This window comes from Saccopteryx leptura, chromosome 8 (genome assembly GCF_036850995.1).
Source record: "Saccopteryx leptura isolate mSacLep1 chromosome 8, mSacLep1_pri_phased_curated, whole genome shotgun sequence".
Taxonomy (NCBI): domain Eukaryota; kingdom Metazoa; phylum Chordata; class Mammalia; order Chiroptera; family Emballonuridae; genus Saccopteryx; species Saccopteryx leptura.
Window position 1 is genome coordinate 22,759,852 of NC_089510.1, and position 17,010 is coordinate 22,776,861.

Sequence of the window (17,010 nt, forward strand, 5' to 3'; positions counted from 1 at the left end):
GGTACTGGCTGATTGCAATAATAGGTACTGGCTAAGAGCACAGATTCTGGTATTGGACCTGACGGCTCACATCCTGGTTCCCACAAGAACTGGTGAAGTTATCTTAAATATTTTTGTCCACCTATTGTTCTCCTGTCTTTAAAAGATGTTAATAATACCTTCCTTATCAGTTACTTTAAAATAAAAATGAAGTAAACTAAAAAAATTAAATAACAATGAGAATAATGATATTATAAGCACACATGTTCTGTTCATTTTCTTTTTTTTTTTTTTTTCTTTTTTCTTTTTTCTTTTTTTTGTATTTTTCTGAAGCTGGAAACGGGGAGACAGTCAGACAGACTCCCGCATGCGCCCGACCGGGATCCACCCAGCACGCCCACCAGGGGCGACGCTCTGCCCACCAGGGGGCGATGCTCTGCCGCGACCAGAGCCACTCTAGCGCCTGGGGCAGAGGCCAAGGAGCCATCCCCAGCGCCTGGGCCATCTTTGCTCCAATGGAGCCTTGGCTGCGGGAGGGGAAGAGAGAGACAGAGAGGAAGGGGGGGGGCGGGGGTGGAGAAGCAAATGGGCGCTTCTCCTATGTGCCCTGGCCGGGAATCAAACCCGGGTCCCCTGCACACCAGGCCGACGCTCTACCGCTGAGCCAACCGGCCAGGGTCTCATTTTCATTACATAAATTTTAAAGTTTTATAATGTTTTCACCATTTACATTTAATATTTCTAGTAGTTCTGTGAGGTAGATAAGTGGAATATTTTATCCTTGTATTATGCTTTGATTTAACAGTTGTTATTTAATGTTTGATATGTCCTAGTCTATCTAGGCTTTAGGCTTATACAGAAAAGTAAAACATGACTCTTGTCCTCAAGAACACTCAGGAAAGAAAATACAGTAGAATAAAAGCTTTGATAAAGGCAGCCCAAGGATGCTGAGAAAACTGAGACCTACAAAGGTAAGAAAAACCTGTTCGAGATTGCCCAAATGATGAGCTTCTCACTGCACATCCTGTGTTTTCCCCATAAATACCAGGAGGAAGGATGGACAAAGTAGTTTTATGAGGTGGGATGTATGGTGTCTGACATTTTACTTGCTTCTAGAAAAATTTCTAGGTATGTCATGCAAAGAACTGTTATTATTCTACCGTCCCTCACCTGGCCTCCAGGTTGTTGAGCAATATTTCATTATCGTAAAAGCATAAATAATAATACTCATTGAAGCACCACATACTGTTCGTGAGTACTGTGGTCATAAGCTCCTATGTGACCAGTTCACAGAAGAGTAGGATAAAGTTAATGTTTCACTAAACTGGGAATCAGGAAACCTGGATATGAAGATCTCACCTCTGTAACCCCGGAAAATGTTAGCTATCATGATCACCTCTATGGTTTCTAGAGCGACTTGGATGAGAGTCACCGTCTGATAAAAGAAAACCAAAACCAAGCACTGCATGACCTCTGCGAGTGACTTTACTTCCATATCGATTCTTCGCCCTCTTTTCTATCATTTCGATTTTTTGTTTGCATTTTAAACCACAGAAAGTGACTAGCACACTGCTTTGTACGGAGCACAAATTCAAAATATTTGCTCAATGCATGAACTGTCATCCACACACACAAAAAAGCGTATTAGTAACTCAGTGTTTAGAAAGGCACATCTATACATCATTAGCTCTTTCTAATCAGACACAGTCTTATCATTTAGACTCAATTTGTAACACCTGCAAGTCCTTTAGCGCGTTCTGCTTCTTTGCAAGGCGGCTTTCCCTGCAGAAAGACTGCTCTGCCGCAGCTGCACCAATTAGTCTCCCTGCCTGAGAAGAGTGACAATAGTGATATTTTTCTGGATGAATGATAGACCTACTGGAGAGTCCACAAATCAAAATGTCAGTGTTCTTTTCTCACTCAGTTTCTTTTGTGTTGGTGTGTTTGTATGTAATTTCTTCTACAAAATGCCTTTGGATAGAGATAAAGTTATCTTTTTTTTTTTTCAAGTTTAACTAAATAATGAAGCAGATCTGTGACAGATTTGGACACTTTTTGAAATTACAGTTGTTGTCCACAAAGTGTGGCAATTGCCTGAGTTCCATGAAAAGAGTGATATAAAACACCAGTGGTACCGAGAAAAAAGCCAGGCTACTAACAGGGTAAAGCTAAGGCCTCTTCCTAATAATTATATAAAAGAGAAAATATGGACTTCCAACTCAAGCATAAGGCCTAGTGGATGCCCCAGTGGAAAATATTTTTTTCTTCTAATTCTAATACAATTTCTTTACAGTGTTGTCACAGTCTAAAGATTTTATGGTTTTTAAAATTATTTTATTTTATTTTTTTAGGTGAAAGTAGTGCACATAGTGAAGTAAACGCCCACATGCACTCTGACCAGGATCCACCGGCAACCCTGTCTAGGCTGATGCTGGAGTACTGAGCTATTTTTATCACGTGAGACAGATGCGCTCAGAAGAGCCAAGCTATCCTCAGCTCCCAGGACCTGCCTGAACCAACTGAGCCACTTGCTGCACGAGGGGAAGACAATGAGGGGGAGAAGAAGTGGGGAAGAAGCAGATGGTCACTTCTCCTATGTGCCCTGACTGGGAATCGGATCCAGGACATGCATACACCAGGCTGATGCTCTACCACTGAACCACCAGCATGGGTCAGTTTTTCAAATTTCTATACAAACTTCTAAGAAATACATTCAACATTTATATGTAATAAGGCAGAAATCAACATTAAAGATAAGATATGACATTCATTCTTTTTTTTGTTGTTGTTAAAAATATCTCTAGGGACTTACTAAATTTTCAGAAAGAGGTTTTTATTTTTGTTTGCTTGTTTTTATTCCAGCACTCAAAAATGGTTTTGAACCAACATCAGAATTTAAGGTGAAATGTGCCCTGAACTGTGATGGGACCCACGACCCCAGTGCTGTTTGGATGACACTATTCACTGAGCCCCTGGCCAGGGCTGAGCAGCTTGATTTTCAAATATGGTAACACATTCAGTAGCTTTTAAGGATCATCCAACATCATCTTTGGAAAATTATATGAGAGAAAGAATCCTTATGTTGAATTCTAACAGTCTCCTTACGTTGTCCATTTTATACTCTTGCGACAGTTGACTCATTTTTCCATAGAGAATGTATGAAATTCTTATAATGTGTATGATGTCATGCTAGATGCTGCTAAGGGAGCAAAGAAACAGAATGCTGCTCTCAATGAGCCTACTGTATACAGGAAGAGAAAACACATATTTCTAATTAGTTGTAAATAAGATAGAAGAAAACACAGAGGAAGAGATAATGAATAATTTGCTCTAAAAATCCAAAGGAGGAAATATATCACTTACAGATGGGGATATAGGCAAATTCTTATAGAGGAGGAGATATCTGGACTGGCTCTGAAGTGACAAGAGATATTTGGTTATATCAAGGCAAAGAAAGTAGAGAAAATGGCATATGCACAGGCAAGTTTGTAGCCTCATGAAAAGTATATTCTGTAAATCAATTTAACTGGAGTAAGAATAAAAGGAAGCCAGTTTTTGAATGTAAATGAAGTCAAAATGTGGCATCTTAAAAATCACACCCTGATATTACTAGAAGTGTTGGGATTATGTTGTAAAAATGCTGTGTAAAATGAAAATTGCCAAATATGTTGCTGTTAATAGGAATTTTAAATGTAGAAAATATGTGAAATGTGGAGGGATTAATAAGTTTAATCAATCTGGTGAATGGTTATTAGTGAAAAAATATAATGTAAATATATGTTTGAAAAATCAATATAATAACATGAATAAAATATGAGAATTTGGTAAGATACAACATCCATTTATGATTAAAACACTCAATAAAATGAATATAGAACAAAATTACCTCAACATAATAAAGGCCATGTATAATAAATCCTCAGCCAATACCATACTTTGTGGTGAAAAACTAAAAGCATTTTCTCTAAAATCAGGAACAAAGAAGGGATGCCCACTCTCACCACTGTTATTCAACATGGTTCTGAAAGTTCTAACCAGAGCAATCAGGCAAAAGGAGAGATAAAAGACGTCCAAATTGAGAAAGAAAAAAATAAAAGTGTCAATTTTTTTGCAGATGACATTATTTTATTTATAGAAAACCCAAAAGATGCCACAAAAAAACACCATTAGAAACAATAAACAAATAAGGGAAAGTTACAAGATACAAAACCAAAATACTAAATCCTAATGCTTTCTTATATGCTAGAATAAAACTATAGAAAAAAATGACAAAAAATATTCATTTTGCAATTACAAACAAAAGAGTAAATTATGTAGGAATAAACTTAATAAAGAATGTGAAGGACCTATATAGCACTGAAAACTATAAAGCATTATTTAAAAAATTGAAAAGACACAATAAAATGGAAATATATTTCATGTTCATGGATTGGAAGAATCAACATATTTTATGAAAATAAAATGACAATATTATCCAAAGCAATAGACAGATTTAATACAAGTCCCATTATAATTCCAATGCATATTTTTTATTTTATTTTATTTATTTTTATTTATTTATTTTTCTGTATTTTTCTGAAGCTGGAAACGGGGAGAGACAGTCAGACAGACTCCCGCATGTGCCCGACTGGGATCCACCCGGCATGCCCACCAGGGGGCGACGCTCTGCCTACCAGGGGGCGATGCTCTGCCCCTCAGGCGCATCACTCTGTTGCGACCAGAGCCACTCCAGCGCCTGGGGTAGAGACTGAGGAGCCATCCCCAGCGCCCGGGCCATCCTTGCTCCAGTGGAGCCTAGGCTGCAGGAGGGGAAGAAAGAGACAGAGAGGAAGGAGAGGGGGAGGGGTGGAGAAGCAAATGGGCGCTTCTCCTGTGTGCCCTGGCCGGGAATCGAACCCGGGACTTCTGCACGCCAGGCTGATGCTCTACCACTGAGCCAACCGGCCAGGGCTGCATATTTTTTAAAGAAATAGATTTTAAAAACATCAGATTTGTATGGAACTACAAAAGACCCAGAATAGCCAAAGCAATCTTGAGCAAAAAGGAATGGGCCGGAGGTATCAAACTACCTGACTTCAAATTATACTACAAAGCAATGGCAATAAAAACAGCATGGCATTGGCAGAAAAAAGGACACACAAACCAATGGAACAGAATTAAAAGCCCAGAAAAAAAAAAAAAAAACATGTATATGGGCAAATAATTTTTGACAAAGGAGTCAAAACACACATGGAGAAAAGAAGCCTCTTTAATAAATAGTGCTGGAAAAATTGGAAAGCCACAGGCAAAAGAATAAAACTAGATTACGGTTTGTACCCATGTACAAAATTAAAATGGATCAAAGACCTAAATATAAGATCAGAAACAATAAATTACATAGAAGAAAACATGTACTGAACTCATGGAACTTGATCTTAAAAAACATCTTATAAATTTGACTCCAAAAGCAAGAAAAATAATGACAAAAGTAAATGAATGGAACTATATATTTCTTCTGCACAACAAAACTAAAAGACAACAAACTGAACTGAAAGCATTTGCAAACAATAGCTCCAACAAGAGGTTAATATAAGAACTCACACAATTCAACACCAAACAAACAAAGAATCCAATTAAAAAATAGGCACGGGATCTAAACAGAAACTTTTCCCAAGAATACAAACAAATATACAAACAAATAACAGATATATAAAAAGATGTTCAATTTCACTAACTATATAATAAGGAAATGCAGATCAAAACTACAACGAGATAGTACATCACACCTGCTAGATTGACTATTATCAATAAGGCTGGTGGTAATAACAAGTGTTAGAGAGCTCGTGGAGAAAAAAAAAATCTTCATTCACTGCTCTTGGGGATATAACTGGTTCAGCCATTATGAAAAACAGTATGGTGGTTTCTCAAAATATTAAGAATAGAGGGCCCTGGCCAGTTGATTTAGTAGATAGAGTGTTGGCTCGGCTTGTGGATGTCCTGGGTTTGATCCGTGATCAGAGCACACGTGGGAAGTGACCATCTGCATCTGTCCCTCTTCTCTGCCTCGTCCCCTCTCACAGCCAGGGGCTCAACTGGTGTGAGTGTCAGCCTGAAACACTGAGGGTAGCTCCGTTGATTAGAGCATTGGCCCCAGATAAATCCTGGTCAGGGTGCATGCAAGAGTCTGTGTTTCTATTTTTCAAGTGTGCCCCCTTCTCACTTGAAAAAAAAAAAAAAATAGAGCTACCATATGACTCAGCAATCTCTCTACTGGGTACCTATCTGAAAAACTCAAAAACATTTATCAGCAAAGATATATGCACTCTTATATTCATTGCAGGATTATTCATGGTTGCCAAGAAATGGAGACAACCAAAGCATCTTTCAAAAAGAGAATGAGGATGGGATAAAGAAGATGTGGTACATATATACAATGTAATACTACTCAGCCACAGGAAAAGATAAAATACTCTCATTTGTGACAACACGGATAAACCTTGAGAATATTATGCTTAGTGAAGTAAGTCAGTAAAAAACAAAACAAAACTAAGAACCATATGATTTTACTCACATGTGGGATATAAAACAGAAAGTCACAAACACAAACAACAATATGGTGGTTACCAAAGGAAAGGAGGTAGGTAGGGGATAGTAAAAGATAAAGAGGGCCAAACATATGGTGATGGAAGATGATTTGACTTTGGGTGGTGGGCAAACAACACAGGATATATGTATCATGTATCACAGAAATGTACACTTGAATCTATATGATCTTATAAACCAATGTCACCAGAGTAAATTTAATAAAAATAAATAGACTCAATTAGAAACCTTGCAAAAGAGAGAGAGAGAAATATGAGAGCCTGATGAATCCATGAGTCTTTGTCAAGGATTTATTTTTTATTTTGAAGAGGGGAAAAATGAATATGAAAGAAATAAATCTAAATATTTCAAATAATTTTTGTGTTATGTAAAATAACAACAATTATTTTAATGTGACATTTTGATAAACAGTATTTTTTATTCTTTTGCACAGCATGAATAAGCTTTCAAGAAGTATGATAAGCAACACAATAACTTTGTATAATAAGCAATCACTTTTATTTTGCATAAGATAAATGAAAGAAACATTAATAAAACACTATAGGGAATAACTATCAGAGGGCCTCTGCAATGTATTATTTTTTTATACTGTAAGTGATGTGTTGAAAAATGCATTCCTCTGAGCACAATATCAATGAGTTTATAAAACTGCTACTCATATTCCTGTTGCAAAATAGTTGGAGATTGACTATATGAAAATAAACATTCCCTAAAAATGTACTATGTAATTCATCAGTTTTCACTGGCTTGATTACATTTCCAAGGAAAGCAAATATGTGTGTGTAGAATCGTTCTGAAGAAGCATTCTATGCAAGGCCATTGAATCAGCCTGGTATTCTATATGAGAATCAGAATATCTTGACTGCAGTTGACTTTATAGATCCAACTCTAGATAACTATTCCTCCCATTTACTGGAGAATTATTATACTTGTGACTGATGTATACTGCTCACAAAAATTAGGGGATATTTCAAAATGAATATGAAGTGATTAAGAAAAGCATTTGATTTTTTTTTATTAAACCAGAACATCAGAAAAGCTAACAAAAAGTCAAAGAAAGTGGTTTTATTATGCAAATGAATTGCAAAATCAACTTTAATTTCACTGGTGAAAATGCACTATATAAAAGGCTGAAAGTACTAGAGTATCTGCACGTCCCTGATACCCTAATTTTTGTGAGCAGAGTATTAATATTTGAAACAAAGAAAAAATGTACCCACCTCATAGATTTAATTATGTCGTGTGTGCTGAGTTGAAAATACTAATCAGTTAATACGATATTTAGGTCTAAGTATGTATGATATATTATGATGGTAAAAAAAACAAACCAATAAATATAGATTAAAAGACCAGATTGTCTATTGTTTCCACCTGATGACTGTGTGTTCTTATATTTTTCAATCTTTCCATGCTTTAATTTTGTAATTTGAAACCCTAAAACTAGAGTTATTGAAAGAATTAAATACTAAGTAAATTGTTTAGGACACATTGCGTAGCAGAAAGTGAATGCTAATATTAGCAATTGCATTATTATAAAATAGTTATTACATCTGTTGTTATTATTGCACTGCACTTATTCTCTCTTCCCTGAAGTATTGGTGAAACCTGGCATTAAGTTTAATTAAGAAATGGTCTCTCTATGGACAAGAGTGTGGTGGTTGGGGGGGGGGGAGGAGAAGGATGGGATGGGGGGAGGGGGAGGAGCACAAAGAAAACCAGATAGAAAGTTACGGAAGAAAATTTGACTTTGGGTGAGGGGTATGCAACATAATCAACTGCCAAAATAACCTAGAGATATTTTCTCTGAACATATGTACCCTGATTTATCAATGTCACCCCATTAAAATTAATAATAATAAAAAAAAGAAATGGTATCTTTCTCAATCCTTTCTGAATCTTCTTTCCTTTTTTTTCCCACATACTGAACTATTCTGGAGCTCTGGGGCCTGTGACATCAATCCATGTATTTTTTCCAGGGAGCTCATATATGTTTATATGTATATACACATACACACATATTCTTAAGTTCATGTTAGTATGAAAAGAGCTTATATGTCATAAGATTTATAAGTGAATAGAAATTAAATAGCAAAACTATAAATTTTCCAGTAATTTTTTAAATTCTATGTCTAAAGCAGTAAAAAAAATATGTAGCTCTTTGTACAATAGGAGAAACTAAAGAGTGTAAAGTATAAGAATTCCTATTTCACCAGCCACATTATTAGAAAGAACAAGCAAACCTTATCTTCAGTTCATTAAAGGAAAGGTCATTGAACAGCTTTTCATTTTCTTCATTGAATTTTCATTTTGGTGCAAGTGTCAGTGCCTGACAAGGGCCTATCTTTCTCTCTCTCTCTTTTCTCTCTCTTTTAAGATACTAGGAATCTAAAAATATCACATTTTTTTTACTTAGTTATTTCTCAAAAAAAAAAAAAGCCACTTTTCTACCCTTTTACCCTTCCATTTCTTTATATCCTGTGGGCACATTTTTGCTATGTGATTTTTTAGTTGGAGTTATTCATTTGGAAAAGGGTTAATATCAGTTCTTGACCCTGTGAAATAGGGGTGAGATAAAAAGCTATATGTCTTGATATGAGACACAGTAAAGTCAACTGAGGGAAGCCAAGGGTATCTAATTTTGGGGATTTGCAAACTTAGCAGCTTGCAAACAACTAGTCACATTATAAATTGTTTACACGTTTAGTTTCCTACAGTAATTTATTTACATGAAAAACTGCTACAACCTGAGTAGGATCTTTTCTATCTTTAGTAAAATTTTAGGACATACTGATGAGTCACACTTTGTACAAAAATAATATGGCTTTTAAGAAAAACAAAAACCAAATTATTTTAATATAATATTTTTTTTAAAAAGATATGTTTATAAGGAAGATTAAATTTCATTGTTTACTAATATCTCATTGTTTCCTCTCAAGTGATGAAACCAGAGAAATGGATTTAATAAAACAACAAAACTAAAAAATAAACCCATTAAATGAATTGGTAATGTAATGTTCAAGTAGTGTATAAAATAGTATTCATCCTCTGGTCTATCATTTTAGTTTTACAGGGGAAAAAAAATGAATGAGTGGAGAAAGGAAGATCTTGCTTGGTCTGCCAACACGAGTTGGCAGGAGAATTGGAGCAGCACCTCCTTTCATTAGGCGGGGAATTGGGGAATAGAAGATGAGCCCCCGCCTCCAGCCCCTCCACTCCCCCGCCCTGTGTGTTCCCGTCAACACCGCTGGCCTTTAAGAGTCAGGGTGCTGCCACCTGATATGGCCGAGAAGGCATTGTCAGATGAAAGATCATTGCTCTGCTCAGCCAAACTGAAACCCTGGGAGACTACAGTGGGCCAGATATTTCCATAAACACTTTTCTGTTCTATAAGTTTCAGGGAACAGGCTTTGCTTGGGTGTTTCTTTGTTTGTTTGTTTGTTTACTTTTGATTTTAACCACTGGAGTCCTCAGTTGGAATCTTCTGAGCACTCTGCCCAGGATGTGTGGGAAACCCAGTGGCCCAACAACTGTGTTATTTCCAAGTTTCCATGTCCCTTGTCTTTTTCAGAATCTTGCTTGTTGTTCTTTTTCAGAATCTTGCTTGTTGTGTTATAAATGGAGGGTTTTTTAATTTCTTTTTTAAGGTGTAGCAGGTATAATCTCAGAGAAATGGAGCTACTCTTTTTGGGCTGAAAGTGAAAGTGCACATTGCTCTTTTTTTTATTACACTCATCTCATTGGAAGTGTTTTCCATCCCTTTCACAATTTCCTTTAGAAATGCAGATTTCTATACTGTTTTTCCTTTTGTGCAATGTCTTCTGATTATGCACCTGAGAATTAGAGATACTGGACAAAGCACTACCTATTGTTAAGGGTCCTTACTCTTTTTTTTTCTGTTTTAAAGATTATGCTGTAATTATTCAGAGAGAGTAAGGATCTTTATCAATGTCATTTACCTTGATAGTTACTGAGCTGTTTTTTTTTTTTTTTTCTCTGAAGCTGGAAATGGGGAGAGACACTCAGACAGACTCCCGCATGCGCCCAACCGGCATCCACCCGGCACGCCCACCAGGGGCGAAGCTCTGCCCACCAGGGGGCGATGCTCTGCCCCTCCGGGGTGTCGCTCTGCCGCGACCAGAGCCACTCGAGCGCCTGGGGCAGAGGCCATGGAGCCATCCCCAGTGCCCTGGCCATCTTTGCTCCAATGGAGCCTTGGCTGTGGGAGGGGAAGAGAGAGACAGAGAGGAAGGAGGGGCGGGGTGGAGAAGCAGATGGGCGCTTCTCCTATGTGCCCTGGCCGGGAATCGAACTTGGGTCCCCCACATGCCAGGCCGACGCTCTACCGCTGAGCCAACAGGCCAAGGCCTTTTTTTTTTAAGATTTTATTTATTCATTTTAGAGTGTGTGGGGGAGAGAGAGAGAGAGAGAGAGAGAGAGGAAGAGAGAGAGAGAGAGAGAGAAGGGGAGGGGGAGGAGCAGAAAGCATCAACTCCCATATGTGCCTTGACCAGGCAAGCCCAGGGTTTCGAACTGGCGACCTCAGGGTTCCAGGTCGACGCTTTATCCACTGCGCCACCACAGGTCAGGCTGAGCTGTGTTTTTAAACCAACCTGTGAAATTCCAAACCATTTTTCTCTCTCCTTGAATGGTACTATTGCTTGCATTTTATTGCAGATATACTGTAAGTTCTTTCTATAAGGGCCAATTTCAAACATATTTTTATGCTCATTTCTTAGTAAATATTAATCATTTAATAGAATTAATTCTTAAATAGCTGCTAATTGGAGCTTCTTTCAAATTATTTTTTTTTAAAAAGCAAAAGCACTTAAAGAGATTAAAGAGTACACTGAAAATTTTTTAAAAAATAAGGAAATAATTGTTTGTAAAAAGACCTCTCTTTTTTTTTAAGATTTTATTTATTAATTTTAGAGAGGGGAGAGAGAGAGAGAAAAAGAGAAAGAGAAGGGGGAGGAGCAGGAAGCATCAACTCCCATATGCGCCTTGACCAGGCAAGCTCAGGGTTTCAAACTAGGGACCTCAGCATCCAGGACAATGCTTTATCCACTGCACCACCACAGGTCAGGACAAAAAGACCTGGGTTTTTTTTGTGTGTGTTTTTTTAAAATTAATTTTAATGGGGTGACATTGATAAATCAGGGTACATATATTCAGAGAAAACATCTCTAGGTTATTTTGACATTTAATTATGTTGCATTCCCATCACCAAAAGTCCAATTGTCTTCTGTCACCTTCTAACTGGTTTTCTTTGTGCCCCTCCCCTCCCCCAACCCCTTCCCTCTCTTGCCCCTCACCCCGTAACCCCCACACTCTTGTCCATGTCTCTGAGTCTCATTTTTATAAGACCTGTTTTTTGTACGAAAAGAACGAAAAACTTAGAGGCTCTGATGAAGAAAAGAAAAATATTTTATTTAAATGTAAAAATAAGGAAACTAACCTGAGACTAGAACATAAAGGGAATTATTAAATCATTCCCATTCAGTTTTATCTGCAGAGTCATCAGTTACACATGCCAGATGAAGAGCTTGTGATGAGAACACTGGCTGGATCCAAACCAAGAACGAAAGGTAAGCTTACGATTTATGACAAATGCTTATCATGTGTTTTTCAACTTAAAGAAAAACCATTTTAAATATGTCCAGATTGCTAAAAGTTTTTTTTTTACATAAATACATATATCCATAGACAAAGAAATGTTTGATATCAATGAAGCTTAATTTTTTTTAACTTTTCTTCAATGCATGAAATATAAGTATACTTGAAACACTCAAAAACTTCTGTTAGCATTAAGGAAGAAAACAGTATGAGCTTAATTTTCTTTGATTTTCTCTCAAAGTGTATATGGAACAAAATAGGAAAACATTCTACAAATGCAGTTTCATCTATAAATTATTTCATGAATTAGATAGGGAGGAAATGAAGATATAAACATTAGTGTTTTTTTAATATTTTAAATTATTTTTAATTTATTCATTTTTTTAGAGAAGAGAGACAGAACGAGAGAGAGAGAGAGAGAGAAGGGAGGAGCAGGAAGCGTCAACTCCCATATGTGCCTTGACCAGGCAAGCCCAGGGTTTTGAACCGGTGACCTCAGTGTTCCAGGTCGACGCTTGATCCACTGCGCCACCACAGGTCAGACATAAACATTAGTTTTTAAAACAATAGTAAATATTTGATGTATCTAGATAGTTACATTCTTCAAGAAAATGCAATCAGCAGCAGGGAAAAATACTACACAAATAACCAAAGCCTTATAGTTAGTTTCTTAATCATTAGAATATATAATTTGGTGAAAATAAAATTGCCCCAAAATTGTTTTACTAATTTTGCATAAATTTATAAAATTAATATTTTCATATTTATTTTCAGGTTTGTAAGTGTATATATTCTATTTATTTGATAATGGGTGCATTTGAATATTCAAAGTCAGGATAACTACACCAGGAATCCTAGCTAGCCAAGATATATGTTTAGGCTAGTAGGGAAATTGATTATATCCTTTTTTTTCCAATTAATTGGTTTAAACTTTTTTTTATTTCTGCAGGGCCTGAGACCACAGGAGGTAGGATAACATATATCATGACCACCAATAACGGTTCTCATGTAGCGGCATATTAAAGGGAGACAGGTTGCTGAAAAGAAACTGTGATCACAGCCTGGTTAAAGTAAGACATACATTTTTCACTACAGAGGGAGAAAAAAAATGACTAGAACTGGGAGTCAGATTTGGAAAATAGGATCTGAAAGTAAAATGGGATGAATGGGATATTCACTACAGCATGATAACTTAATAAACCACAGCTCCTCTGACAGTACATTTAACACATACAGGAAGAATCACATTGACACAGTTTACTTAGCATTTGCTGTAAGTTGTGCCCTTTCTTCTGTATTCTAATAGAAGAGGTTAGAGAATGTAGTGCTAGAGATGGTCTAGAAACAGTACTCATAGTATGAGCTTCATTCTTTTACACAAGAACAAAGGGAACACTAGTTACTTCACATTAGAGTAATCTCATTTTAAAAAGAATCATTTTATACAAAATCCTAGAAATTTTTAGATTTGGAAGTAACTATAGAAGCTGACTTTCTTGGTTTAATTTGTGATTTCTCATATCTGACTTCTGTCAAGTGGGTGAGCTACAGAATCCAAGTTTTCAGCAATGTAGTTATAATTGTTGTTATTCAAAATATTCCATAATAATAAGAACAATACATAAAACATTCTTCTTTAATTTTTAAATTTTGCGTATCAGAAAGTAGCATTTCTTGAAACAGCAAAAATGTTCAAACATTAAGTTTATAATTAGACAATAAATTTGTCAATATTACAACTAAAAATACTTGGCTAAGAAAATAAAGACTGTTTAGATTTGTATTAATTTTAATTTTCTGGAAAATAACAGCATTAGTGTAATATGTTTTAAATATTAAATATTTTCCAAATTTTGGAAATATTTTGAATTTAAATTTTCACTGGTTATTGAGAGGAAAAGAGTTGAGTCCATGAAATATGGTTGTTGTGAAGTTGCACTCTTTTAAACATAGCAGGTCTATAACACCTTTCAGTGTCTGTAGCTAAACTTATAGCAACTAATTCTATTAGACAAAATGTTTTCACAAGCAAAGGTTGTGTGATTTGAAGAAGGTTGCTTATGAAGTTGATGTAGACAACCCCACAAAATAATTTTTATTAAAATTATGTGGAACTAGGAAATATTTAAATTGTTCATTTTTTCACTAGTTAATTATGCTAAAAAATTGTATTCATCATATATCAGTGTCCCTTCCAACATAAATTCTTATGATAAAATGGAAAAAAGCAAATAGGCAGTAAAAAAAAAAAAGGTGGTATTAATGGAGTGAAATGTACTGAATAAAAAAAAATTCTAAAGAAGAGCAATTGAGTAAACCAATTAGAAAAATGTGCTGAAACCCAATTTATTTAGTTGAAATGCTGATATTCAACTTTATATTTAAACCTACTTTAATGATTGTTTTCTTAAATTTCTGATATAGTTGGAATGTTTATGGAATAGGTAGAACTAATATGAATATTGAAATGACCTTAAGTGACAGAACGGTATTGTTTCCTAAAAGTCATGTACTCTAACAAGAACATAGGATGTTCTGGAAGCAATATGAAATCTGAGGAATTTGGCATCTGTATCTATAAAATATACAGTGTACTTGAAGCATTTCAGACATAGTCCTGAAAAAATAACTAGCAATTGTTCACTTTCAAGAAATGACATGTAAGAAATGCTTTACACTTAACATTGTCTATGCAAGAGATGTATTTCAAATGATTGGTGGGCCAAAATAAATTTGAAAAAATGTTGAAATGTGAGCAGTTATATTGTCTATAAAGTTCTTTGAAGCATTAAAATTCCATAGTTCTATAATAATCCACCTGGACTATATAATACAGGGTTCTGACATTGTAGTTATACTTGTCATTGTTCATGTCCTGTCATAATTTTAAAGCTCAGATAATCCAATATATACCAGTGTTGGCAAAAAAAAAAAAAGAAAAAAAAAAGGTAGAGTGTATCTTTTCATTCCTTTATTCACTGAGATCATTTCATAATATACAGTTGTTTGGCAATGCAAGTGATAAAACCCAGACACGGTGAGAGATCTATTGGTATGGATAAATTTTATCTTGTTTTCCTCCCTAAACTTGGCAGCTACTTTTGACATCCTTCAAGTTAATCCATCAGGTTAAAGAACAGCTCATGGCATATTCAAGCACTAAATTTTCATTGACTAGGGATAGCATTGGTTCCTACGTCTTTTGGGATTAGTCCACAGCACACAGATGTTTCTGTGGAGGTGTTTTGTTTTGTTTCATACAGCAATCCAGAAGAACTGTTTATCTGTTCCAAATTAGAAATCAGAGAACCCATGTTTTCTTCCCTTTTAATCATGGAGAGATTGAACATTTCCAAAGATAAGTAAATGAATAAGGAATTAAGTTTGATCCACAAAATTAGCTAATATAATGATGGAATTAAATGAGCCAATAATATATAGCTAGACAGTGATTAAGAGATTTACTTTGGGGGAAGAGTTTAGTGGTTATTGGGACTCCTAAGGGAATTACACTCCAAACACTGAAAAAGTGGGGAAACTCTGAGACAATATAGCAACTACCATTCAAGTGTCCCCAAACTACGGCCTGCGGGCCACAATGTGGCCCCCTGAGGCCATTTATCCAGCCCCCACTGCACTTCTGGAAGGGGCACCTCTTTCATTGGTGGTCAGTGAGAGGACCACTGTATTTGGCAGCCCTCCAATGGTCTGAGGGACAGTGAACTGGCCCCCTGTGTAAAAAGTTTGGAGACCCCTGATTGCTCTTCTACTTGTTATGAAAGAGTGGTCTTATAATTCATGTGAAAGACTAGAAGAAATTAGTTTTGGTGGCAGTTCGATCCGGTAAACTGACCAAGTAAGACTTGTTAAGGAATTCGGTAAAATCTCATAGGTCTATCCAAAAGGGAATAAAATCCAATATAAGGCTGTCTAAGATTTGACAGCATCTATAGTTTATGTACCCTCTTGGTATATAGGATAAATATTTTCTTTAATTAAACAATGTAATTTGGTGGTAAGTATGCCTGCTGTATTTCAGAAATTCCCAAAGATGCTTGGAAATTGTGCGATCTTCATCCTTTATGTGGATGGATGAAAGAAAATAGGTATGTCACAAAGACTACTTTGAGATTCAGAAGCTGACTGGAAGAGAAACAGTCATTTTTTTTTTCTTTTTATGTTAAGGCTGCTATAATAAAAATACCTTAGGTTAAGTGGTTTAACAATATTTATTTCTCAAGTTTTGGAGGCTGGGAAGTCAAGGTCAAAGTGCCATCGGGTTTAATGTCTGGTGAGGGCCTGCTTTTTGCTCTTTGCTGCTAGCTGTGTCCTCACATGGTGTAAGAGGCCAGGAAGCACTCTGACATCTCTTGTTAAGGGCACTAATCTTTTTCATGAGACCTCTGCCTTTATGACCTAATGACTTCCTAAAGACTTCCATCAACATGCGGATTAGGAGTCAATGCAGGAATTTTGGGGAGACGTAAATATTCAGTCCAGAATTTGAGAAATCTTAATTCAATCAATTTATTTATTTATTTATTTTTAATTTAATCAATTTTAACACTAAATATCTGCCAAACCACTTTTGAAATCACTATTATCTATCTCCATCTATCTCTATATATCTTATTTATTTTTCAGAATTTTGTTAGAGTTTAGCTCTCCAGCCCTCTGGAGGTTAGGACAGGAGTTTTTAGATGCCACTAACACACATTTACTACATCCTAAAGTTCAAGCCCTAACCATTGGATCAAAGGTCAGGCTAGCTCTCTGTACCATCATTCCTCACAAGGCTTGGACAAGTCTGTCTTTGTTTCCCAGTGCATTCTACAT